Consider the following 27,155-nt stretch of genomic DNA (forward strand, 5'->3'; position numbering starts at 1 on the left):
GCATGCACTCTTCCGATGCAGAAAAATATGTGCTTTCGCAACGTATATCATTGCCTAACAGCGCTACGCCATCAGCAATTTTTTTAACTGCTTTGTACCTTGTCTCTCGTCTCTAATAAACAATTTCCGTTAAGTAGCTTGAAGTTGACTGGTACCGCCGGGAATGTTTCGTCGGGAGAGCGTGCGAAGACACAAGTGCTCTTTGTACTGCGGCCTGCCTTGTACAATCACCGACCATCGTGCCATCATAGTTTTCCATCGACTGTGGCGATCATCTCACCAGACTTAACCGGCTCCCTCAAAGGTTAACTAGCACTTGAAGCGGCACTTGAGTTCCTCTGCTGTTCGGCACTTGTATACCGAGGGGCGTCAAAAACAAAACCACCGGCACGCAAAGCTCATAGACGCGAAGCGCCATAATAAATCGAAACTCTCCTGTCCTGGCCGCCTGTGGCGCCGCCAAGCATCGGTTTTCTTTGCTTCCAACATTCAGGTTGTCTTTTGTCTGCCTTCCTTGTGTGATAAAAGTGCTCTATCGGATTTAAAACAAAACTTACTTCAATATTGAACCGCGCTACCTTCCTTTGTCAGTCTCAGAGATTCACTGCCCAATGTAGGAACAAATATTCATCTAAGGTGGCGTCTCTTGCCCCATGACGTCACCACGCTTGTACTTGCGAGATTGGCCTGTGGCGGCGATACGTGTATTTTGTTTCTTGCTATTTTCTACATTGCGAGAGGTTTGTTTTCAGAAAGAGTGGCGTTGTTGTTATCAGGAGCTGGTATTCTATCGATTAAAGCCAACTTCAATCTCTCCTCAGTGTCCCTTTAATATGTAGCTCCAGGTATACGCAGCACAGTGTAATTATTTTAAATGAGTGTAGGATGGCCGCCACAGCTTCTAATCTAGTTTTGACTTTATGTTCTCGAGCTACAACTCCATTTTGAACTGTTATTGCAACACCACCTGAGAGCTTGTTCGCCTGCTCTAGACCGCAACGGAAGAGCAGTTTTTGAGAATGTCCGTGTTTTGCAGCTAAGTTCGTCTTGTAAACACAAGGCCACAGGCGATGTGTGGACATGATGTCTTTTACATCATTTATGTTATGTAGAAGTCCTCTCCAATTCCAATGTATATAAGCCATTATGTAGTATATGTGTAGGAAGGAAACTCAGTGTTTTCAGGCGCCCTGATTCAGGGATTTTCTTTCTTTTCTCGATCTAAGGAGCTCTGCCGTGCCTCCGACTTTGATGGTGCCGGACTGCCTTGAATAGTGTCCAGCGCATCCTCAGATGCGCTACGCGACCGTGCATAACGCACGCTTGTTTTCGTGTTGGGCCTCTCTGTGTGGAGAGAGGCCTTGGGGCCAGCTGCCCTGGAGATCTGCGCGGGGTGCTTTTTGTGTGGTGGTGCAGAACTAGCTGCGGCCACCACGGGTATGGGTGGCCCTGCTCCAGGTTCACTGTGTGGGACCTGGGGAGGCGCTGAAGGCCGCTGCGATGCTGTGCCCTGCTCCACCACAGCACAGTAGGTTGGGTTTCGCCCCAACGAGAGTCGTGTCCGCACTTCTCTGAATGATATGTTTTGTTTGGCTGTTAGTGTTAATATTTCCTTTTCTTTTTTCCAGGCTGGGCATGGCCGCGTGTAAGCCGGATGGCTGCTCTGACAGTTTACGCAAAGGCGGGGTTCAACATCACAGTTTTCTGCGGAATGGTCATGAGAAGCTCATTTAGTGCTGGTCTGTTTGTATCGGCAGATCTGCGAACCGTGGCCGTATCTCTGGAATTTGTAGCATCGGCGTGGATTGGGCTTGTATGGTCAGAGTTTGACCTTTGTATAGCCTACTTCGACTGAATCGGGAAGTATACTAGATTCAAAGGTGAGGGCAATGGGTTTCGTTGGTGTGTGCGTGTTGTCACATATTATTTTGATCCTCTAGGCATTAGTAACATTTTGGCCTTTCATTCCTTCCAGTAGTTCAATCTCAGCTAGGAACTTTAGGTCATCATCAAAAATTACTCCACGAACAGTGTTGAGTGATCGCTGTGGGCTCATTGCTCAATGAGTTTCTCCGAAGGATGTAACATCTGAGAGTTTCTCGTATTGACGCTCGAACAGAATTTCCAGAAGCAGGTCTCCACTAGCCAACTTTTTGATTTTGTAACCTTACCCTATGGCGTAAGCTAGGGTTCTTGAAACAAGAAACGGTGACCCAAGTCGATCGGTTTATTCCAGTGTCTTCGCTAAGTACTACATTGAGGCGCGGAAAATTTGTTTTGCCGCCAAAGAATTGAGCAGTCACTTAGTTGCACCTTCTTTTTGGAGGAATATGAGCGGAAAGTAAAAAATGAGCCACCAAATATATTTCCAGTTCAGTCGCGGTGCTAGCCAGCCACTATGGAGGCCAACTAGGGGGCGGGAGAGGAACTTGCAAGAGAGTCCTGCCCACGCCCGCTATACACCTCAACTATAACCAAATAGGACGAAACCCAGCGTAGTTCGCCACACATGGTAAACTTTCGCCGCCAGAAAGAAAGGAAAAATCAAAAAGAACGAAGGACATAGGAGACTTGTGAGAAAGTAGATAGGAAAGTGAAAGATTAAGGGAGGATAGGACCAAGCGACTGCCGATTTCCCGCGGTCGGGTCAGGCCGGAGGTGCCCTCTACAGGAAGCTCAGGCCAAAGTGGTGTGTTGCATCTGCCGTGGGGCCTTAAAGGTCCAAACCCTCGGCATCGGCTTAACCACTAGGGTCCCCTTTTTCCCGGACACGGCGATGCCACGCACGGCGAAGCGCGGTTGCTCGGGTCCATGGTGATGCACTGTTCGTCATGCCCCTGCGGGGATGTCCTGCGGGGATGTCCCTGCGGATGCTCGGGAACCCGTGCTGTCACCACTCAACAACGCCTGCAAGCTGCAGACGCCCCCCAGCGGGGACCCTTTTATAAATACTGTAAATGCTTGCGCCATGACATAGCTGGCTGGCCATTTCAGATGAGGATAACGATCAAATGACACATGCACATAAAAGTCACATGCTTAAACGTACGCACTAGCATTTTAACCACATCACATATTCGAAGTCTCTGTGTTGCTTCCCTTAAGCAGGATAAGATACAAGCACAAAGTAAATACACATATCAGCTCGTAATTGAGACGGATATGGCTGACAGTAAAAAGAATTAATGCAGTCCTATTAACATTGGCAAATAGGCCATTCTCGAGCACGCAGACGGTTGTTCTGGAGTGTAGGTGTGTTCATATTGATAGTGGGATGGCAGACCGTAAGCAATCAATGAAGACTAGTTAAATGAAACATTGAAAGGTCGAACATCAATGAATGTAAGAAAAGGGAATGGCTAAGATCTATACCTTTGGGGTTGCCCGAGATTCCAAAAAATGAAACGCAGTATGGGCGAGAGTTAGCAACGGGGCAACTGCTGTAAGCTGGCTCGTATCACTTAAATCCCGCTCAGAGGAGTACGATGCAAGGCATTCTATAAAGGATCTTATCGCATGCTTTCTCAATGAGACTAAGGTAGAAGTGTGTGTCACGAAGGACGAAAGTTGGCTATCACTATCACTAGTTCGCTATCACTATCACGCCGACTCTCTCCATTTGAACTTTCTGACTGACAAAGCACTGCACAATTTAATTAATAAAGCCGCCCGCTCTCTGTATAGCCTTTTTGTTGTAATCTCACAGATGGTTACTTGCAACACTAATTTAATGTTTTTTTTAAACAGAGCACACGACAAAAAGAGAAAAAAAACTTCTCGGGTTAAAAAAGCACGTCGGACACGAGGAGAACTCAGCACGTGTGAAAAGCCCAGAATCTGGACCCGTAACCTTTGTCCGTAAAGTTTCGAGACTGATTTATTTTCTTGTTTATAAATGATTCCCTAAAACAATGTTGGTGCGTATGCGCAGCACCGTTTTTCCGGGCTAACCTGCGCTATTTATGTTAATTGCTGTGGCAGCCGCTAGGTGGCACATGTAGAAAAACACGTTGTCACTAGTCGTCTGCGCATATTACTGTGAGTGAATGTGGAGAGCTGGGCGTCCACCTCGAACAGCGTGAAACATAAAATTGTGTGTGGAGCTTAGCAAGACAGCCATACAGACGTATGAGCTCCTTCGTGACGCTTACGGCATCCAGACATTAGACAGTTATAGGATATATCGTTACCGTGTTTACATTACCGTTTACCGTCTTACCGGACACCGGACTTTCCGGTTAGCGCGGCGCACGCCAGAAGACGTTTTAGCTTACCGTCTCTCCCGTAAAAATTTACCGTAAGGCTAAAACGAGAGATGATGGCAGATGCCCGGCTTTTATTGCAAAAAAATACGGATGCATTGCAATCCTTTCTATGAAGTGAGATGCTACATGCACTTTAATAATCTTTTTCTCTTCATATAAAGACGTACCGACTACATGTTGTGTATAGAGGGCGCTACTTTTAGTAGGTATCACGAGCACCACCTACATTCATCTGTATATATATACATCGTTGGCTGGAATAAACGGTGCATTTTGGTGGCACGCCGACGCCATGGAACATCGCGTCTTTCTTCACTCTGGCGTCGAGGTATCGTCGTCACCACATGCTCGCGCAGTCGACTGTCGATGGCTTCACGTTTGGCCATCTTGACTATAGGAATGCGGCTAGTCACTTGGAGGAGGCGTGTAAGGCGCGATTGATTCATTTGCGCTACCGGCAGTGGCCCCTTTTCTGAAAGTGCCTGGACAACCGCCTGTACCTTGGCACCAGTGGAAGGCGGACTTCGCGAATTTTCTACAAGCAACAAGACTAGACGAGAAGTCACAGGTTCGGAAGAGGACCATCCTTCTACAATGTCTAGGTGTTCAGGGTCGTCGGGTTTTCCGCACGCTGACTCCGGAACAGCAGCCTGCGACCGCCGCATCGGATTTGTTCGGCCTGAAGTCGAAGCAAGCGAGTGCTGCTGCGAACCTTTAGGATGAAGCACTCGGCCTGTTGGAACGCCATTTCAAAGGTACGGTGAACGTCCTCGTTGAGCGTCGCAGGTTCACGCTGCGACGGCAGCTCCGAGATAAACCGATAAGCGAATACGTCACAGCTCTCCGAAAATTGGCGAAGACCTGCGACTTCGGTGACATTCTTGAGGCAGCTTTGCGTGACAAGGTTGTCGATGGCGTTCGAAGTATGGAATTGCGACAGAAGCTGATGCATAAAGGGTAGAAACTTACGCTGGATGAGGCAGTCGACATTCTGTGGGTGTATGAAGTAACATCAGACGGCGTCCAACTGTACGAGGATGGTTACGACGCTTCCCGTGTCCAGCGAGTGACGGAGACAAAATGTCAACCGCTGAGTGGCGTTTCCTCAGGTTCCTCGAAAGGTCTGGTGCGCAGGTGCTACCGGTGTGGCTCAGCGGCACACCTGGCCAACTCGCGGGAATGCAAGGCGCGTGGGAAGCGTTGCTCAAGATGCCACAAGATTGGGCGCTTACAAGTAGTATGTGAAGGCCGCGGAGAAGCAGAAGTGCGAGCTATTCGAGATGAAGACTGCACTAAGGTGTTGGGCGTGCTGACAGTGACGCAGGCGGAACGAAGGACTTTGGTCGCAGATGTGTGCGTCGAAGACGAACCAGTTAAGCTGCTGAAAGACACTGGCTCAGCTGTGTCCATTTTACCACAACATGTATATCAAGAAAAGTTCGCCTGCCGATTTGCTTTAGGTCCTGCTGTAGCGACGCAGCGGGACTTCTCTGGCAAAAGGATTCCGGTCACCGGTTCCTTTGTGGCCAAAACTAGGCATGGGAGTGTGTCGGCCAGCGTTCGGTTCTACGTTGTTCCACAGGGCATGGCGTAATTGGGTGTGGACGCAGTGCAACAGCTACGATTACGCATTCATGGAGCATTGTTGGCATGTCTGCAGACAACGGCAAGCACCGGGACACTACCCCCCGAACTATGAGAGTTCTCTTTTCTTTTTGCCGATGAATTAGGTTTGGTGAAAAACGTAGTACACGAAGTGAAGCTGAGCGCCAAAGTGAAGCCCGTGAAAGCGAAGGTTCGGCGCTTGCCTTTGTCACTACGAGAGCAAGTTTCTAATGAGCTAACAAGGTTGGAACACGAAGGAATCATTCAGCGTGTGAATGCCTCGGAGTGGGTGTCGCCGATTGTTGTAGTGAAAAAAAGGATGGAGAGATCCCCCTGTGCGTAGATTTGCGGGAAGCAAACCAAGCAATAATGGCTGGTGGGTTTCCACTACCTCATACTGAAGAACTCTTCAAGGAGCGGAATGTGGCAGGATGGTTTTCAAAATTGCACCAAGTGGAGTGGGCTGAAGGCAGCCGAGAAATAACAACGTTCGTGACGCATGAAGGACTGTCCCGTTTGAGCAGAGCATTTTTGTCCTCTCCTCGTCCCGGCTGCATTTCAGCGGATGATGCATGATATTTTGAAGGGCTGCAAAGGAGTCCTGTTTTACATTGACAATATCATTGTTGTCGGCAGGACAAAGAGGGAACAGCTGGACCACTTGCGTGAGATTTTGTGAGAGATTGCTAAGGCTGGGCTGCAACTAAACAAGAAATGTGTGTTTGACATGCACGAACGATCATTCTTCGGCCACCATGTCAGTGCTAAAGGGCTCAGGCCTCTGAAGTCGAAAATTGACGCAATTCTTTGTGCACAGCCACCGACTGATGTGTGTTGGTCTCCGTTGTTTTTTGGGACTTCTGTTGTATTATTCTCGTTTTATTCTACACTATGCCGAGGAAGTGCAGCCATTACGGCGTCTTCGCAAGAGCTAGAAATTCTGTTTGGACCGGAGCGCCGAGTACAGTTTCTGCAAGGCGAAGGCGCTGCTGGCATCGTGCGAGGCCGTTACCATGTTTGACAGGGCGCTACCTGTACAGGGGACGGCTGATGTCTCGTCCTATGGGCTACGGGCTGTGTTGCAACAAGTCGTTGATGGGGGGTCGCACACAGTGGCATTTGCATCCAGAACTTTGACATCACAAGAACGTAGATATTCTACAGGAGACCGGAAAGCATTGGCATGTCTATGGGTTTGCGAGTACTGGCATGTATCTTTGTGGGGCCGAAATTGATTATAAGGACCGACCAGCAGGCACTGGTGGCTTTGCTATCCAGCAGTGGCACAGGACGGCGCCCGCATCGAATAGAAAGGTGATGTGCAAGGCTCATGCAGTAAAACTTCACTGTACAGTATACAAGGGGAGAACCCAATGTGGTGGCGGATGCACTGTCTCGGTTGCCTGTGCCGTCTGTGGAAGGTGAGCCTTTGGAGGAGGTAGTCGCTGTGGTGTCAAGTGTGGTTACGAAAAGTCAGCTTCATGGTTTATATGGAATGATTGATGGTAATGATGACAAGTAATAAATTGCTATGGGAAGATCACTGCTTCAATACGGATTGTCAAGAACATTCCAATTAAAATCAGCAAAAACGAAGGGCGACCTTAAGGACAGGCAGGGGCTGAGGCTGGGCAGCAATGTGTGGGTTTACCAATATTTAGCAGGCAAACGTCATTGCAAAAAGTAACATCTAAAACACGACCTCTAGTGTCAGTTTGTTCGCTTCCCCAAAATTCAGAGTGGGCATTAAAATGCCCAACTACCAGACACGGTTTTGGTGGCTGTTTTAAAAGTGTGTCTAGGTCATTTAGTATAACTGTTTGGTGTGGCCCAAGATATATAGAACATATTGTAACTGTCTTGAAATGTAGGACAGTCACCTCAACAGCTTCATAGTTAGTTTTAAGTTTGTTTTCGCTGGGTGCAACACCGCCTTGAATTACAAAGGCAACAACACCAGAGAGCCAGCCTATTTGCTCTCTGTCACAACGAAAGACTTTGTATTTGCTTAAAACGTTCCTGTGTTTAGTACCTAGGTTCTTTTCTTGAAGGCATAAAGCCACAGGGGAAAAGTGTCTAAAAGATGTTTTATGTTAATGTAGGTATTTAAAAGTCCACGGCAGTTCCACTGTTTGAGGAATGTCATTTTATGCGGCTTTTTTTATGGAAGGAGCGGGAGCCTAGGTTTCTTGATTAAGAGGACCCGCAATTCGGGTCCTTCCTTTCTTTTGACATTCAAGAGAGCTGTGCCGCCCGTGCAGGACGGGCGTGCCGGATGATACATCTATCGCCTCAGATGAGGCTCTGGAGTCCCGCGGGGATGCCGCACGTGTACGTACTTCAGGCCTCCTTCGAGAGGCAGGGGTGTGATTGTCCGCCGACTCAAGGGACATCGAGACCTTTTTGGGGGGTGGCAGGGCAACATTCGCTGACCCTGCCAGGGGCGCAGATGCCGTGCCTGAGGTTTTGCATGAGCACCAGCCGGAACGCGGTGCGGGGCAGCGCCCCTGCGCACCACATCGGCGAAGTTTGTTCTTGCTGTGAAGTTGAAAGTTTTGCACTGAAGAGTCGTCACGCTTCCTTTAAAATTATATTTTGCTTTGTCTTTATTGTTATAATTTCTTTCTCATTCTTCCATGAGGGGCATGATCTTGATTAGGAGGGGTGATAACCTTCACAGTTTGCGCAATGTAGTGTTGCGGCTTCACAGTTTTCAGAAACGTGCTCTTGCAAGGCATATTTCGCACATGTTTTCCGACGATGGAAGCTCTGTGAGCCATGACCGTATCTCTGGCAGCTGAAACACCGTCGCGGATTTGGAATGTAGTGTCGAACATTTATCTTGAGGTAACCAACTTCTATTGACTCAGGCAGTGTGCTTGAGATTAATGTAAGGACAATATGCTTTGTTTCAATTTCTTTGTTTTCCTTTCTGATTTTTATGCGATGAATATTGATGACATTTTTTTTCTTTTAGACAATCAAGCATTTCTTCTGTGAATAGAAGGAAAGCGATTTCTGAAATCACATCCCGGACGGTGTTCAAAGATCTAAGTGCAGTAACTGACACAGGTGTATCCCCAAAGGACACTATGTTGGACAGTTTAGAATATTAGTCGTTCTCTTTCAGTTCTAGTAGGAGGTCGCCACTGGGCATTTTTTAGCCTATAACCTGTGCCCAAGGCAGAGGTTAGGGCTTTTGCGACTATGAATGGCGATATTATTCTGGCGGTCTTATCTGTTGCTTCTCTGTGAAGGACGTGAAATTTCGGGAAAGTCTCCTTCGACTTCTGAAGGTACTTGGCTGTCACATCGGTCCGCACTCTTTTTTGAGGGCAATCATTTTGTGAAGAGAGAGGAGGCATAGAATAAGTGTGTTGTACGGCCATGGTGCCAGCCGCCCATCATAGAGCCATACAAGGGGACGAGACAGGAACTTGCAAGCAAGTCCTGCCCACGCAAGCTGTACACCTCAACTACAACCAAATATGACGCAACTCGGAGTAGTTGACCGCACCAGGTTAACCCTCGCCACCAGGAAAAAAATAAAAACGAAGTAAGTAGAAGACAGAACAGTTGTGAGAAAGAAGATAGGAAAGCAAAAGATGGAGACGAGTTTACGAAAAGGCGACTGCATTTTCCCCCTCTCGGGTCAGGCCAAAGGTGCAGTCTACAGGAAGCTGGGGCCAAAGTGGTGTGTTGCCTCCACCGAGCAGCCTTAAAGGTCCAAACGCTCGGCATCGGCTCAACCACCACGATCCCCTCTCTGCGGACACGGGGATGCCACGCACGGCGAAGCGCGGGTTCTCAGGTCCGTGGTGATGCACTGTTCACCATCATCCCCCTGCGGCGATGTCCGTGCGGATGCTCGGGAACCCGTGGTGTCGTCACTCACCAAAGTCTGAACACTGCTGACGTCCCCCGGCGGGGCTATTCATAATGTGTAGCCTAGCATGTAAAATGTTTTGTTCCCAAAAAGTGTGTCCTGTATTTTGCAACGGTAAAATACTGTGTTGCTCCATTAATAAATGAGTGTTCCATCCTTGAACAAAAACAGAATGCATACTCCCCATTTTCTGTGCTGCATCACAACACAGGTGCTTTTCTTTTAGTAAGTTTTAAACTAAAACTATAAGCTGTACTGAAAGTTACATAATGCAACATAGAATCGAGGCATATTCAGATAGAGTTTCCAGTTGTGTGGGTTCCTGAAACACCAATCTTTCATATGCGCAGTGGGTGTTCTGAAAAGGGGATGGCATTAACCCCAAGATTTTAGCCGCCGCGGTGGCTCAGTGGTTATGGCTTTGGACTGCTGGCCCGAAAGAAGTGGGTTCGATCTCAACCGCGGCGGTCGAATTTCAATGAAGGCAAAATTCTAAAGGCCTCTGTACTGTGCGAAGTCAGTGCACGTTAAAGAACCCCAGGTGAACGAAATTTCCGGAGACCTACACTACGGCGAACCTCATAGCCTCAGGCACTTTGGGACGTTAAACCACCATAAATCAAATTACCTCCAAGATTTTTATACGTTGCTCATGACTGCAGAGTGATAAAAGTGTGACGTTTCGCAACACTATTTTCCAAACCATTAAACTTGGCTGTAGTGATTCAGTGAAGCCATGATATTGGCTTCATATTATTGCATCAAATTTTTATTTACGAAGCTCCATCATCGGTGCCGCACAATTAAGCACTGTCTCTGATTTGCCTGAGGTGCAACTCTATTATCATTTTGTGAGAGAATTGGTCTGAGGTAATGAATAATTTATTACGGCTTGGGTGCCTTCAGACTTCACGATCAGTATTGTATCAAGAATGTGCTCATGTATTCGGAACATTAAGTAATCAAATTATAATTCCAGAAAAAGCTTGTCACCTATTGTGCTGAAGGGCTGACTTTAGGCTTGCTATTTGTAGTGTTGCACGATACTTGCTGTGTGTAAATCCTCTGTGCAACAGCATATATATTAATGTGAATGCACACAAAGTGCTCGGCACATTTTTTTTATGCATGATACAACTTAGTGTATTTTGGTGTGTTCAAACACTGTGGTGCCTTGCATCACACTGGAGAACGCTAACGAACACATTACTGCACGTCAGACTGGTGTGAAGAGCACCTCACATTTAGTGTGCTCACTAGCAACAGTACACTAGGCTGGTGTGGTCAGATGCTAGCACATCAACCTGGTGTGAGTCACAGACCTCGTATCTGTTATGCACACTACCAACATTACAATAAACTGGTGTGGTCAGATGTGAAAATTAGCCCGAGTTGATGTACACATCAGAACACATCAACTCAATCTGGTGTGAACACTAAAACACAATAATGCAATAAGTACTTCTCACTAAGACACTCTACACCGGTATAGTGCGCCCGCTAGAACACACTACAGTGGTCTAGTGCGCCTGCTAGAACACATTACAATGGTCTAGTGTGCCCACTAGAACACAACACAACGGTCTAGTCTTAACACAAGAACACAATAGCCAGCCTGATGTTCACACATGGAAACACCACAACACACCAAGAAAACCTGGTGTATTTTTTGACTGTGAGATCTGACTGAAAATCTTTCTCAATACAAACCCTTTAACATAATAAATTATAATCAACACTTGAATCAATATTATCATACTCAAACAATTCCTCGCACTCCCAGCTCTCTTCATCGATTATGCGATCCAGCCTCTCTTTCAGCTGATTGAGTTGTTTAGTTCCTTCGATGCTGAGCTGTTATATGCGTTCGTAAAATCAGCAAACGTCACAACGCCGTAGTTTTCTTTCTGGGAAGCTGAACAGTTACCAAACCGCGGTGGCTTCAGGAGGGAGTAAAGTTGCAAGAACGTTGCAAGAACAGTTGCAAGAACATTGGGAAAGTTGGATGTTTATTTTGGCCACGCGCTTGTCGAATAACACCGAAAAAACAAATCAACGTGTGCTGATTCATTTTGTGCGGTCAGGATATAACTGAAATCGCACTATGTCCACAGGTAGATTCACAGGTCACGAGCAGATTTAAGCGTCACCCTTAATCCTTGCGCAGTTTACTGGCTTAGGAAGAGATGTTGAGGAATTTCTCTTTTTGCAAATTCTTCCTCCCATTAGTCAAGCCAATCAGAGGCACTCAAGAACTTTAAGATCATTGCACTCTATAGTGAGCCTTTCTGGAAAGTGCCAGTTCAGGCCATCAAATAAGTTGTTCATATAGATTGTGAATCCAATGCTCGGCTCAACATTAAAACGCCAAGGAGCTCCTCTACTTCCCCAGAATAAAATTCCTTTTACTACGGAATTGCTGAAAATTTGTGTTGCCAATTTAACTCTCATTATTAGCATGTCAGAATGATTAACATGGTTTTGAGTCAATTTTGGGCATACTCTAAGCTCAGTGGCGTTCTTGGTGCCTGCTACAAACAGGGCGTCATACCAAGACTATTTTGTGAACTTACCGCCTGTCTTCAACTCTTTTTTGTTGTACAGACGATTGTGTATGCACATGGAGATGAGGTGCATCTGCGAAGACATGCACATCTGTGTGTGTGTGTGTGCACAAGACTTCTAGCGAGTCTTACGAAAAGGTGCGAAGCACTTCCCCATGTCACCTGTCCATCAGTGAAGGGTGAAATCGAAGAGCAAGCTTCAAAACAGTGACTCCACAGCAATAAACACGATACACACAAAAGCGATATCCTGACGGGAAAAGGCACGTAAAGCCGCTACGCCAGTGATATGAAGCGCGCGCGCACACATGTAAGCTCCTTAGCGGGCAGTGACTTTAGCGGACAGTAAAGTCACTCAAACAAGAAAAGTACCGCATGCGTTTCCTCGCGCACCCGATTTATTCTCTAGAGTCATTCCCCGCCATTAATGGTCTGCTCGCTTCTTTCTCGCGGTCACCGACACACACACATCGTCCGACAGGGCTGTGACGTGCTGGTCGCTATTAAAGCTGCAGGACTGGACCGGCTAAACACAGGCAGTCCAAACCTTTGTGTATTCGCGCTGCACTCCCACAGCCATCGACCTCAGCGTGGCTTCCCCAGAGTGTGCATTCAATTGGTCTACACAGATACTGCAGGATCAGACCATCTCCCGATTGACATTCTCCCAATCACTGAACTTCCTGCCGACGAAATCATCTACAGTGTAGTGCAGTGCACACGCTTCCGCGAACTATGTGAAACTCAAAGCGAACTACATAGCTTCTTTGATCACATTACCGCCTGCGCAAGTGCGTCTACAATACGCTGTGCTATGCTCCCCTGAACACCTCTGCCAGATATCAAACTTGTAAACCTACCTGCTCCGCGTTGAAGGGCTGAAAGTCGAGCAGGGCGCACTAACTTACCTGAACATTGGATCACCTACAAGCGTTTGGATGTTTGCCGTCGTCATGCCAAATGGCTGCGACGCCGTAGTTGGATTTCTGTGCGTCGTTTGGACGACCTCCGAGCGCAGGCTTCTAGCTGGGGCTGTTTCTCATCCATGCTCCACCCAAAAGCACCACGCTTCCCTGCTCTCTCTATAGCAGTGGCCAAGGGAATTCACGCTCTCTGTCTAGCCGATCGATTTGTTCCCGCAGTGGTGAGTGACACGGCCATCGCCTCTATCTTTTCCGCCTCTTTATTCGTCTGGTATTTGCCCGAATTCCATGCCTTATGCACTGAGAATTTCACTTCTCACGAGCTAAATATCGCGCTCGAATACAAACACAGCCGACAGAGTGTCCCTGGCCCAGACCAAGTCACTAATCAAATGGTTCGGAATCTAAACGGTGACCAACGCCAGCGCTTGCTCGAAGCATACAACCAAGTCTTTGCTACTGGAGATGTTCCCCGTCCTGGCGCACTGCTATTCTAATACGTATACTCAGACCGGGGAAGCCTCCTGCAAACAGACCTCCACGCGGCTCATCACCACTTCGGTGCGACCACCTCCTGCAAGCACTAATTCCTGCAGGCCCATATCCTTCACTTCAGTCCCAGGAAAAATCATGGAATTTATGGCACTTGAGCGGCTACCATGTATGGCTGATGTCAGAGGTGCACTTGTACCAGAACAAAGCGGCTTCCGCCACTCCTGATGCACCGCAGATTGCTAGCGGAAATATCTGCCTTCCTAGAGGAATCAAAGCAAAGAAACAAGGCTGCTTACCTTGTCCTCCTCGATATCAAGACACCCTTGCCCACGCATCATACTTTATGCTCTGATAAACCTAGGTATTGCTGAGAATCTCTTCCGATACGTCAAATCGTTTCTCTCGGGCAGAACCATGCACGTGAAAGTCGGAGAGTCACTCAGTCTCCCTCATGATGTCACCAAGGGCGTCCCATAGGGCAGCGTTCTCAGCCCCTTTTTATTACATGTTGTTCTGGCCAATCTTCCCAGAATCATTCCTCGCATTCCTCTCTACCAGGCACGCGTTAGTGTATACGCAGACGACATGCACTGTTCTGGAATGTGTCAGCCAATATCTCTTCACCGTTGAGCTTACCCTGTCAACCACCAAAACACAGGCCCTAGTATTTCACCCTTGGCCTGCTGCAAGGAAACGTATACCAAGCCTAAAGCTAAAAAGCGTCCCCCTCTCATGAAAAAAGTGCCCGCTACCTTGGTCTCATTATCGACGCACAGCTGACCTGGTGCCCTGCTGTCGCTAAACTGAGGAGTGAGGCGCGTCATGTCTCCGCAGTGGCTAGCCGATCACAGGCTAAAGGAGAATGCTGCTCCTCATAGCTGGCGCACCGCTTCTACAAAGATATAGCGGTAGCTAACTTCCTCTATCCCCGGCCGCTCGTCGACCTGCACCCCAGCATATGGCGCGCCATCGATACAGACCAATGCGCATCCATCCACCGCTTTATGCGCTTACCGCGTTGGTCACAAATAGCTGCTACCTACGCGGAAGCTGACGCATGGCCTGTCTCCCTCTCGATGATGCTAGGTTTTTATGGCGCAAGGGCAACTAAGGCCGAAGAGCACCAAACCCGAGGTTTTTGGTCGACTCTGGCTAAATTGTGTACAGATGGTAGCATTAAAACCGAGTGTATAGGGCCTAAGAGTAGTGAGTATGTGCATGATTATAGAATCTGAAGAGGGTGCCTTAATATCTGGTGGAATGGCTTAAAATGATGCATAGTGCCTAAAGCTTGTTCTAAGAGGAGTTATATATGAGCGACGAAGCCAGGTAGCCTCAACCACAGTCCTTGCTTGAGCAAGAGGAGCGAGGCGTCTGCAGCTACGGGTAATATCAGCACTCTCCTCAGCAATGAGGAGGTGCTGAGGTTACTTTGAACATGAAATCTCTCTTAAAAACATACACCAGTTAAAAATTTAAAAACTATCCAATGCGGTGATCGACTAAAAATGATGAAGATGCATTGGTATTTTAAATGTGTAAAGTTCAGGAAAGTGCAGTCGTCTTTGCATATCCAGTCTGGGGGATATGATTTATGTGTGGACAACTGAGATGTGGACTCCACATCTCGTGCATTGTGGTGCGGGAGTATCCTGTAAAAGATGCGAGTGTGTGATGTATGTATGACGTATCCTCATTCTGCAGAGAGCAACTTCTTTGAATCTATTTTGTTTTTCTGTGGCATACCTCCCAATCCGTGGTTTTATTGCGTGCAGTTTGTTGTCTATTTGTTCATCCCAGTCCTGCTTCCACTCTTTGCGAAGTGAAGTCCTAATATATAGCCTGAAGTCCTGGTATGTAAGTTGTTTAATATCCATCCTACTCAGTTCGGCACCTGATGCTGCAAGCCTTTCAGCTTCTTCATTTCCATCTATTGCACAGTGATCTGGTACTCCGCATACTGCAATTTTAAGGTTCAATGCGCGTGCCGACATAAAGAATTTCAAGAGGGAATTCATTACAGGGTTTTTACAGGGTTCCCAGAGGACAGGGCCACAATCACACTAAAGGAATCTGAGTAAAGAACAGTGCCTGGGACTTTCTTTTCCAGGATGATTCTAACAGCCAACAGAATACCATGGCATTCCGCAGTAAATACGCTTGTGTGTCCACTCATTGTTTTTCTTTCAGATAATTGACAACTGTGCACTGCACACGAAACTAAGGGTGTCTTTGAGGCATCAGTGTAAAACTCTGTGCACTGATATTTTGCTTGTAGGGACAAGAAATGCTGTTTTATGCCAATTCGTGACCCATTCTTACCAACCTCACGAAAAGATATGTCGCAGTCATGTGAATACACTTGCCAGGGAGCAATTATGTCTCTAGAAGAAGTTACCAAAATTTTGTAGACTGGTATGTCCATGTCTAGGACAAGTGTGGCGACTCTAATGGGTAAAGGCGGGTTTTCAGACGGTCGGTGTCGAAGAGAGCAGTTTACTGGTTGGGTTTCGCAAAAGCGAATTGCATGGTTGGTCAGCATGAGATAATGCCTTCGTAGCGTACGTACTTTATACTGGTGTATTTCTGTCGTCGTTCAATTGACCATCGGTCTGCCTCAAAGTACAAACTTGCAATTGGGCTTGTACGGAAAGCACCAGTAGCCAACCGCACACCAAGGTGGTACACAGCGTCGAGCATTTTTAAGGTGCTTTTTCATGCTGACTCGTACACTACTGAGCCGTAGTCTATACGTGGTAGAACTACACTATTTAGAAGGCTCAGCAGGCAGTCTCGATCTGTACCTCAAGACTGGTGGGACAGGACATTTAAAAGGTTCATTGATTTCATGCATTTAAGTCTAAGGTGCTTAATGTGCTTGATGAATGTAAGCTTTCGTCGACTATGACGCCAAGAAATTTGTGCTCTTTTTGGACAGCAATACTCTGAGTGAAACATTGACTAGCGCAAACACAGACAGCGACCAAACTAAGAGTAAGAGACAGGACACACGCTAGATTTGCAACTGGATCTTTTACTTGAAACACAGTATTTATACACTTTCCTTCTGCGCTACCAGTGCAACCTATCAGTTGCCGTCGCGTCAAATGACGATGAAGAAAATGAAGCTTGATGGTACAAAATGACAAAGGCACATGCCCTCGGGAGCACCCCGAAGACATTTAGCAATGCAAGATAAGTGAAATAAAACTTCAGGGTGCGTTAACAAAAAAGTAGGAGGATCTAAAAGTTCAACATAAAAAGGGTGTGTTCTTTCTATCAGATGAAAACTTATAAAGAAGCTAAAGCCAGCACGAGAAATCTGCAGAAATACCAACAACACGTGCCAACAGCACCAATGGTCAGATAAAGAAAGGAACACCAGGGCCTACAGAAAACTTATCAAGAAGCTAAAACCAGTGCGAGAGACCTGCAGAAAGACCAACCACACGTGCCAACAGCACCAATGTTCAGATAAAAGAAGGAACACCAGGGCCTACCAAAAACTTATCAGGAAGCTAAAACCAGTACGAGAGACCTGTAGAAAGACCAACAACACGTGCCAGCAGCACCAATGTTCAGATAAAGGAAGGAACACCAGAGCCTACCGAAAGCTATCGGTAGCGCCTGGTGTTCCTTCCTTTATCTGAACATTGGTGCTGTTGAAGGTGTTGCTGGTCTCTTTGCAGGTCTCTCATGCTGGTTTTAGCTTCTTGATTGTTTTCATCTGATACAGACATCACACCCTTTTAATGTTTCACTTTTAGATCCTCCTGGTTTTTCGTCATGGCCAGGATTCTGGTTCATCCGCTCCTAGTTCACAACGCCGCCACCACGGGCCGCATGAAGTTGAGCTCCTCCTCCTTCTCTTACATTCTTCCTCCCGGTTTGAGAGAGAGACGCTAGTAAGCTTCGCCCATTGTCCGCTTTGTGTGTCCTCCCCTCAAGCCAAGCTCCTCGGGAAGGGGGCACCCTTCGCGTTTCTGTTTTTTTTCCCACCCAGCGTGTTCGAAACGGGCTGACTGTGCGGCTCCCCTAGTCTGTTCCTTTACTGCGGTGCAAGAAAAGAAAGAAGTCGGGTTGGGGTTGAAGCGGTGTACACGCCCCGTCTTTGTCCGACTTTGAGGGGCCATTTGTCAAAAACTACTGGCGGTATATATGCACATCACACAAGATATGGCTAAACGTTCCAGAATTGTGCCAAGGCCCAGCTATCACTCAGTGAGTCCAGAGCATAATGCATGGAATAGAATTTTTTTAGCGCTGCACCCAACTTCTCCCCGTGGGACGGTCTGTGTCTTCATGGTAAATGGTGTTTTGCTGTACAGAAAATCTGATGACTTGTGACAGAACAGAACTAGCGGCCGTATAAGCATCAGTAAGAACCTTGTGTTGCGCATTTGTTTACACGTCAGTGTTTTTATTTTTTCGAAAGAGGTTGCAGTTATAACCTGACTCACCATAATTGTCAAGTTTTTTCGCAACGGGGAAAAAAATTACGGACAACAATTAAGTCTACTGACGAGCTGTGAAGGAGAAAGCTTGCAGCGTGGTGTTCGGCTGCGGCGATGGCGTGCTGCTCTAATGCAATGGCCAGCCAAGCTGATCAGTTCGCGCCGCCCGAATGGAAGTTGATGAAGGCGACGATACCCAAACCCAGCTCGAGCCCCTGTGCTTCCTTTTTTCGAGTTGAGTTGAGTTGTCGACAGAAGGACGAGAGGAAAAGCACGGGCTTGCTTACTGGCTCAATGCGGAGCCACGCCCAGCTGCCTGCGTGCTGATAGTAGGAGGTGAAAGATGGGAGTAAAGAGACAGAAGAAAAGCGCGCGCAATAGCCCGTAGGCCACGGGCCAATCCCGAGGCAGTGCAATACCGGGCTGACCTGTGCCAGAGTGCGTTACGCCAAGCACTCCGCCATACTTTCAAAAATATGCGTAACACCCAAGCCTCAAGGGCCCATATGAGATATTAAGCCAGGTATGTGAATGTCATCCCCCTTCGAAAGCGGACCGGGGATTGAGCCACACCCGAATACTCGATCCTGTGCTTCCTTGCTATCGCTCCTCTTTATATTTCTCCTCGATATCATTTCCTTTTCTCCTCCGCCGGCTGCAGCTCGGGTGGTTAAGATATTAGATAGCAATTGCCACGGCCGGCAACATTATTTTCCTTCACTTTTGATGCGAAAGCTTCACTATGCTACCTCGTAACGATTTCGCGGTGCTTACGGTTTTGACCTTAAAGTGGGCCAGAGGTCAGTCCTCTCACGGCGTGGTTCGAGCGTCCACCGATATATGTGAGACAGTTACTGCGCCATTTCCTTTCCTTTAAACCACATTTAGAAACTAACCTTGAAAGTAAAAATTGAAAATTGGTTTTTTGAGAAAGGAAATGGCGCAGTATCTGTCTTTCATATCGGCTGACACCTGAACCGCGCCGTAAAGGGAAAATGGAGGGAGTGAAAAAAATAAAGAAAAAGGTTCCGTAGTGGAGGGTTCTGGAATAATTTAGACCACCTGGGGATGTTTAGCGTGCACTGACATGGTGGTGGTGGTGGTGAAAACATTTTTTACGGATGAATAGGAGGTATGTTTGGATCAGCCCGTAAGGGACCGATCCGTACAAGCACTAGGTGGAGGTCCCTAGTATGGGACCCCAGTGGCGATTGCCGCCGCCCGGGCGCGCCCGACTAAGGCTTGTTGGGCCTGTAAGTCGTGGCAGCCGAGCAGGGTCGCCTCCCAGTCCTCCCGGGTTGGGTTGGGGATGGGGGGAATAGCGGGGTTGGAGGGGCAGGCCCAAACCATGTGATAGGTGTCAGAGGACACTGCACTACAGTGTGGGCAGCTGCCACTAAAGGAGGGGTCAAAATGTTTTAGCGCTGCCGGGCACAGATATGTATTGGTGAGAAGGCGGAGAAGGAGCCGCTCATCCGCCTTCTTCAGGCCTTTACATGGACTAGGGTAAAGGCGATGACAATTTTGATATGTTGTAATATCTTTGAATGTATAGACCGGATTAAAATCGGGTTCCTGATCGGATGGGGAGGAGAAAACAGCCCGGTGAGAGATCGCGCGGGCGGCTGCGTCTGCTGCCTCGTTTCCTGCCAACCCCTGATGAGCAGGGGCCCATATGAGGTAACGGTGTGCGGGGTCCGTATCCCGTATGCAATTTTGGTATATTCGATAGGCTAGGAAGGAAGTGCAGCCTTGTTCGACGTTCCGACAGGCCCCGCGCGAGTCGGTGATTATGTATTTTGAATTGGAATGTGAGGCCGCGAGAGCAATCGCGACCTCTTCTGCTTGTGTTACACTGCGGGCTCTGAAAGTTAGGCCGTTAACTGTGTTGCTGTTGTGAACTACCGCGGCCGTGTACCATCCCCCGTGGTGAGGGCCGGAGGCGTCCACGTAGTAGACACCTGTTTTGTTGCCATAATATCGGGCTAGCGCTTCCGCTCGTGCCAGGCGCCGACCATTATGGTCTTCGTGTGACATGTTTGCTGGAAGAGGCCGCACGTGGAGGGCACGTCTCCACAGTTCCGGGATGCGAAACCTGTCTTCCATTGGAGGGGTGTGTTGGATATGGAGTCGAGCAAGAAGGCGGCGACCGGACTGCGTTAGCGACAGGCGCGTGTACTGGTTTGTAAGGTGCGCCTCCCGGAGCTCCCGGAAAGTGTTCACCACCCCAAGAGCCATAAGCCGGCTGTTTGAAGTAGTGATGGGGAGGTCAAGGGCACGTTTAACAATTTTGCGAAGGATGACCTCAAGGGCGTCCTCCTCTTGTTTCCGTAGGTGGAGATAAGGAGTCGAATAGAGAATTCGACTAGTTACGAAGGCGTTTGCCAGCTGCAAGGCATCCTTACTTCGTAACCCTCCGCGTTTGTTGGAAACCCGGCGGACCATGCGGCCCGCCTGGTCCCCCACCTTACGGAGTTTGGCCAATGTAGTGTCTGGCCGCCTGTGTTTGTGGATGTAGAGTCCGAGTACCCGTATCTCATCACTTTCGCGTATGGATCCGCTCTCAAGAGAGAGAGATATTTTAGTTGTGCACTTCTGTGAGGGGCGGAGGTGCACAAATTCCGATTTTTGAGGGGAACATTGAAGACCGCAGCGGCGGGCGTAGCGGTCTACTATCGTCGCCACTGTTTGCAGGCTGGTTTCAATGTCTCCTGTGCTTCCCTGTGTGGCCCACAGAGTGATGTCATCGGCGTACAGGGCGTGCTGCACGCCGGCGACACCACTCAGCTGGGCCGGCAGGTGCATCATGGCCAGATTAAAGAGCAGCGGGGAAAGTACCGCGCCTTGAGGGGTTCCCCGCGTGCCGAGTAGGTAAGGACCATGGTCTCTATCTTGAATTCGAATGTAGGATTGACGATCCATTAAAAATTGGCTCATGTATGGAATGTGTTGAGGCCACAGTCGGTGTGACTTAGGTTAGTGAGTATGATCTCATGTGTTACATTGTCAAATGCCCCTTTAAGATCCAGGGCGAGTACTACCCGGTCATTATGGGGGCATTCGAGGGGGTCAAGGACTTCCCGATTGAGTTGCAGGAGGACATCCTGTGCGGATCTGTGTGGGCGGAATCCGAACATGGTGCTCGCAAAGACTTGTTTGTGTTCAAGATATGTAGATAACCGATCCCGCACCATCGTCTCCATTAGTTTGCCCACACATGAGGTGAGAGAGATGGGGCGGAGGTTATCTGTGTCAATTGGTTTGCCAGCTTTAGGAATAAAAGTCACCAAAGCCGTTTTCCATTCGATTGGCAGGGGGGGTGTCCCCGCGCCAAATCGCATTGACGTATTCCAGGAGGGACTGGTATGCCAAGTCGGGCAGGTTCGTCAAAAGCTTGACGGTGACCTTATCCCGTCCTGGCGCAGTGCCCCGTTTCATTTTGGCGAGAGCCGCCCGAAGATCATGGAGCTGGAAAGGTTGATCCAGCTCCGTGTTCTCTCTGCCTGCATAAGAGTACGCAGATCCACGGGGGTCTTGGGCTGTACACAGATACTGGTCCCGAAGTTTCTGTGCCAGTTGAGCCGTGTTGCCAGGAAAATGGTGCATGGCTCGCTGCAAATGTTTTTGTGTTTCGGTTCGTGTTTGGGTTGGGTCGAGTAGGGCTCGAAAGAGACGCCAAGTGTTTCGGCTGGACATTTGTCGCGCGGCCGTGTTGCATCTATCTACCCAGTTGGAGTCGGCGAGTTGGGCCGCGTACTCTGCCGCTTTCTGGGTAAGCTCGGCAATTCGAGCTTTAAGCTTTCTGTTGTGTTTCTGGCGTCGCCAACGGCGGACGAGGCTGCGACGGGCTTCCCAGAGGTGTAGAAGGTGGTTATCCACGTCCGTGACCGCCTCTGAGAGCTGGATGTGTGTTTCATGCGAGGAAAGGTGTGCCAGCAGCTGTTGGGACCATGCTGTGTAGCCTTGCGCGGAAATGGGTGCATTATCAAGTGAGGTAAAATTTTGCCTGAATTTCGTCCAATCTGGGATATGGGCTTGTGTTCTGGGACGCTTGAGGGGGCGTGTGCGTAGTGTATTGTTAATGATGCAGTGGTCGCTACCGAGGGTCTCCTGCGGCAGCGGGGTCCAACCCATGTCCTTGGGATCAACAGCCGAATCCACAGGGCTACCGCGGCGGGACAGACCCAATAATGCAATGTGCTGTCCTGCCTCTAGACACAATTAACTAAAAAATGGACACAAAATCTCTGCAAGCATGCGGTCATCGCGTCACAAACGAAGCTCAGACCACATTCATGCAATATGAGCAGCGGTCTTGCACGCGGTAGCAATCTGAAGTTTCAATGCGCGAACATCAACATACCCAAAACATCAACATGCGGAAAGTGAAGATCAAGCTTCTAGCGATAGCGAAACTATCTCCATGACGTTGAGAGACAGTCATGCAGGGGACAACATACGCTGCATGCACATATCCTAATCGAAATAAAGCACATTATCACGGGGCAGACAATACCCACAACGAGTGCATTAAAAATATCGCCATTAAAAAAACAAACATTTTAACACGAAAACACAGAGGCGCGATAAAAATCAACATGCGAAACTTTCGAGCGTAAGCAGAACTATCTCGACAGTGACACCAAAAATTCACTCATGCAGGGGGAAAATTACACACGTATACCGTCAACAATTGAGCGCATAATCACGGTGCAGGCAATACCTGTAACGAGTTCTTTAAAAATACCACCACCTAAGCAACAGCGCCCTGCACATGCCATAGCTGCGATGCGCAGTCAAGACAACTGCTTACCAATGTGAACTTGAGTTGAAGCAGCATGACGATTTATGATGACACGACGACTATCCCAAACACCTCCTAGCATCATTAAAAGAAGAGGCGCGAATAAAAAATTTGACTTTTTAAAGTAAATGAAATCAGTTCCTCACCACTGCCGTCGAACAGCGGCGTTCCATTGCTGTCGTCGCTCCCGCTCATAGGGCCGCGCTGGGAACGAGTAGAATTGCGTCTCCGGCGTACTTTTATATGTGTTAGAAGAACCAACCACACAACAGTTGTTATTGGACATTCCTTCGGGCTCCTATCTCAATGAAGATGCACAGACAAACCTTATTTTATCGAAGAAACGACCGAGAAAGATGAAGCCACGGCGCAACAACACAGAAGTGACCGGCAAAGGGCGCGGTTCTCTCCCGGAAGTTGGGAGCAAAGCCGCCACCTGCGGCGCGGCCGTCGCTTTGCACGCCGCCTTGGGTCTCGCTTTTGCCGATGTGCCGTCGCCGTGCAACGCGCGCGCGTGCTTTACGCCGCAGTATAAACGCGCCTTAACAGAGCCTGCGCTTAACGGCTAACAAACGTATTCGGTGGCGGCATCTATGGGAGCCACTGACACTGAATAAAAATCATTGAATAAAAAAAATCATGTGCCGAGGCTCGGAATCGAGCCAGGGGTTTTGGCGTTTCATGCGGAGACGCTACCACACCGTCACGACGGCTCTTGGTATAAGCGCCAATAAAGGCGCATTTAGTGCATGCACTCTTCCGATGCAGAAAAATATGTGCTTTCGCAACGTATATCATTGCCTAACAGCGCTACGCCATCAGCAATTTTTTTAACTGCTTTGTACCTTGTCTCTCGTCTCTAATAAACAATTTCCGTTAAGTAGCTTGAAGTTGACTGGTACCGCCGGGAATGTTTCGTCGGGAGAGCGTGCGAAGACACAAGTGCTCTTTGTACTGCGGCCTGCCTTGTACAATCACCGACCATCGTGCCATCATAGTTTTCCATCGACTGTGGCGATCATCTCACCAGACTTAACCGGCTCCCTCAAAGGTTAACTAGCACTTGAAGCGGCACTTGAGTTCCTCTGCTGTTCGGCACTTGTATACCGAGGCGCGTCAAAAACAAAACCACCGGCACGCAAAGCTCATAGACGCGAAGCGCCATAATAAATCGAAACTCTCCTGTCCTGGCCGCCTGTGGCGCCGCCAAGCATCGGTTTTCTTTGCTTCCAACATTCAGGTTGTCTTTTGTCTGCCTTCCTTGTGTGAGAAAAGTGCTCTATCGGATTTAAAACAAAACTTACTTCAATATTGAACCGCGCTACCTTCCTTTGTCAGTCTCAGAGATTCACTGCCCAATGTAGGAACAAATATTCATCTAAGGTGGCGTCTCTTGCCCCATGACGTCACCACGCTTGTACTTGCGAGATTGGCCTGTGGCGGCGATACGTGTATTTTGTTTCTTGCTATTTTCTACATTGCGAGAGGTTTGTTTTCAGAAAGAGTGGCGTTGTTGTTATCAGGAGCTGGTATTCTATCGATTAAAGCCAACTTCAATCTCTCCTCAGTGTCCCTTTAATATGTAGCTCCAGGTATACGCAGCACAGTGTAATTATTTTAAATGAGTGTAGGATGGCCGCCACAGCTTCTAATCTAGTTTTGACTTTATGTTCTCGAGCTACAACTCCATTTTGAACTGTTATTGCAACACCACCTGAGAGCTTGTTCGCCTGCTCTTGACCGCAACGGAAGAGCAGTTTTTGAGAATGTCCGTGTTTTACAGCTAAGTTCGTCTTGTAAACACAAGGCCACAGGCGATGTGTGGACATGATGTCTTTTACATCATTTATGTTATGTAGAAGTCCTCTCCAATTCCAATGTATATAAGCCATTATGTAGTATATGTGTAGGAAGGAAACTCAGTGTTTTCAGGCGCCCTGATTCAGGGATTTTCTTTCTTTTCTCGATCTAAGGAGCTCTGCCGTGCCTCCGACTTTGATGGTGCCGGACTGCCTTGAATAGTGTCCAGCGCATCCTCAGATGCGCTACGCGACCGTGCATAACGCACGCTTGTTTTCGTGTTGGGCCTCTCTGTGTGGAGAGAGGCCTTGGGGCCAGCTGCCCTGGAGATCTGCGCGGGGTGCTTTTTGTGTGGTGGTGCAGAACTAGCTGCGGCCACCACGGGTATGGGTGGCCCTGCTCCAGGTTCACTGTGTGGGACCTGGGGAGGCGCTGAAGGCCGCTGCGATGCTGTGCCCTGCTCCACCACAGCACAGTAGGTTGGGTTTCGCCCCAACGAGAGTCGTGTCCGCACTTCTCTGAATGATATGTTTTGTTTGGCTGTTAGTGTTAATATTTCCTTTTCTTTTTTCCAGGCTGGGCATGGCCGCGTGTAAGCCGGATGGCTGCTCTGACAGTTTACGCAAAGGCGGGGTTCAACATCACAGTTTTCTGCGGAATGGTCATGAGAAGCTCATTTAGTGCTGGTCTGTTTGTATCGGCAGATCTGCGAACCGTGGCCGTATCTCTGGAATTTGTAGCATCGGCGTGGATTGGGCTTGTATGGTCAGAGTTTGACCTTTGTATAGCCTACTTCGACTGAATCGGGAAGTATACTAGATTCAAAGGTGAGGGCAATGGGTTTCGTTGGTGTGTGCGTGTTGTCACATATTATTTTGATCCTCTAGGCATTAGTAACATTTTGGCCTTTCATTCCTTCCAGTAGTTCAATCTCAGCTAGGAACTTTAGGTCATCATCAAAAATTACTCCACGAACAGTGTTGAGTGATCGCTGTGGGCTCATTGCTCAATGAGTTTCTCCGAAGGATGTAACATCTGAGAGTTTCTCGTATTGACGCTCGAACAGAATTTCCAGAAGCAGGTCTCCACTAGCCAACTTTTTGATTTTGTAACCTTACCCTATGGCGTAAGCTAGGGTTCTTGAAACAAGAAACGGTGACCCAAGTCGATCGGTTTATTCCAGTGTCTTCGCTAAGTACTACATTGAGGCGCGGAAAATTTGTTTTGCCGCCAAAGAATTGAGCAGTCACTTAGTTGCACCTTCTTTTTGGAGGAATATGAGCGGAAAGTAAAAAATGAGCCACCAAATATATTTCCAGTTCAGTCGCGGTGCTAGCCAGCCACTATGGAGGCCAACTAGGGGGCGGGAGAGGAACTTGCAAGAGAGTCCTGCCCACGTCCGCTATACACCTCAACTATAACCAAATAGGACGAAACCCAGCGTAGTTCGCCACACATGGTAAACTTTCGCCGCCAGAAAGAAAGGAAAAATCAAAAAGAACGAAGGACATAGGAGACTTGTGAGAAAGTAGATAGGAAAGTGAAAGATTAAGGGAGGATAGGACCAAGCGACTGCCGATTTCCCGCGGTCGGGTCAGGCCGGAGGTGCCCTCTACAGGAAGCTCAGGCCAAAGTGGTGTGTTGCATCTGCCGTGGGGCCTTAAAGGTCCAAACCCTCGGCATCGGCTCAACCACTAGGGTCCCCTTTTTCCCGGACACGGCGATGCCACGCACGGCGAAGCGCGGTTGCTCGGGTCCATGGTGATGCACTGTTCGTCATGCCCCTGCGGGGATGTCCTGCGGGGATGTCCCTGCGGATGCTCGGGAACCCGTGCTGTCACCACTCAACAACGCCTGCAAGCTGCAGACGCCCCCCAGCGGGGACCCTTTTATAAATACTGTAAATGCTTGCGCCATGACATAGCTGGCTGGCCATTTCAGATGAGGATAACGATCAAATGACACATGCACATAAAAGTCACATGCTTAAACGTACGCACTAGCATTTTAACCACATCACATAATCGAAGTCTCTGTGTTGCTTCCCTTAAGCAGGATAAGATACAAGCACAAAGTAAATACACATATCAGCTCGTAATTGAGACGGATATGGCTGACAGTAAAAAGAATTAATGCAGTCCTATTAACATTGGCAAATAGGCCATTCTCGAGCACGCAGACGGTTGTTATGGAGTGTAGGTGTGTTCATATTGATAGTGGGATGGCAGACCGTAAGCAATCAATGAAGACTAGTTAAATGAAACATTGAAAGGTCGAACATCAATGAATGTAAGAAAAGGGAATGGCTAAGATCTATACCTTTGGGGTTGCCCGAGATTCCAAAAAATGAAACGCAGTA

Source organism: Amblyomma americanum, chromosome 6 (assembly GCF_052857255.1).
Source record: "Amblyomma americanum isolate KBUSLIRL-KWMA chromosome 6, ASM5285725v1, whole genome shotgun sequence".
Lineage (NCBI taxonomy): Eukaryota > Metazoa > Arthropoda > Arachnida > Ixodida > Ixodidae > Amblyomma > Amblyomma americanum.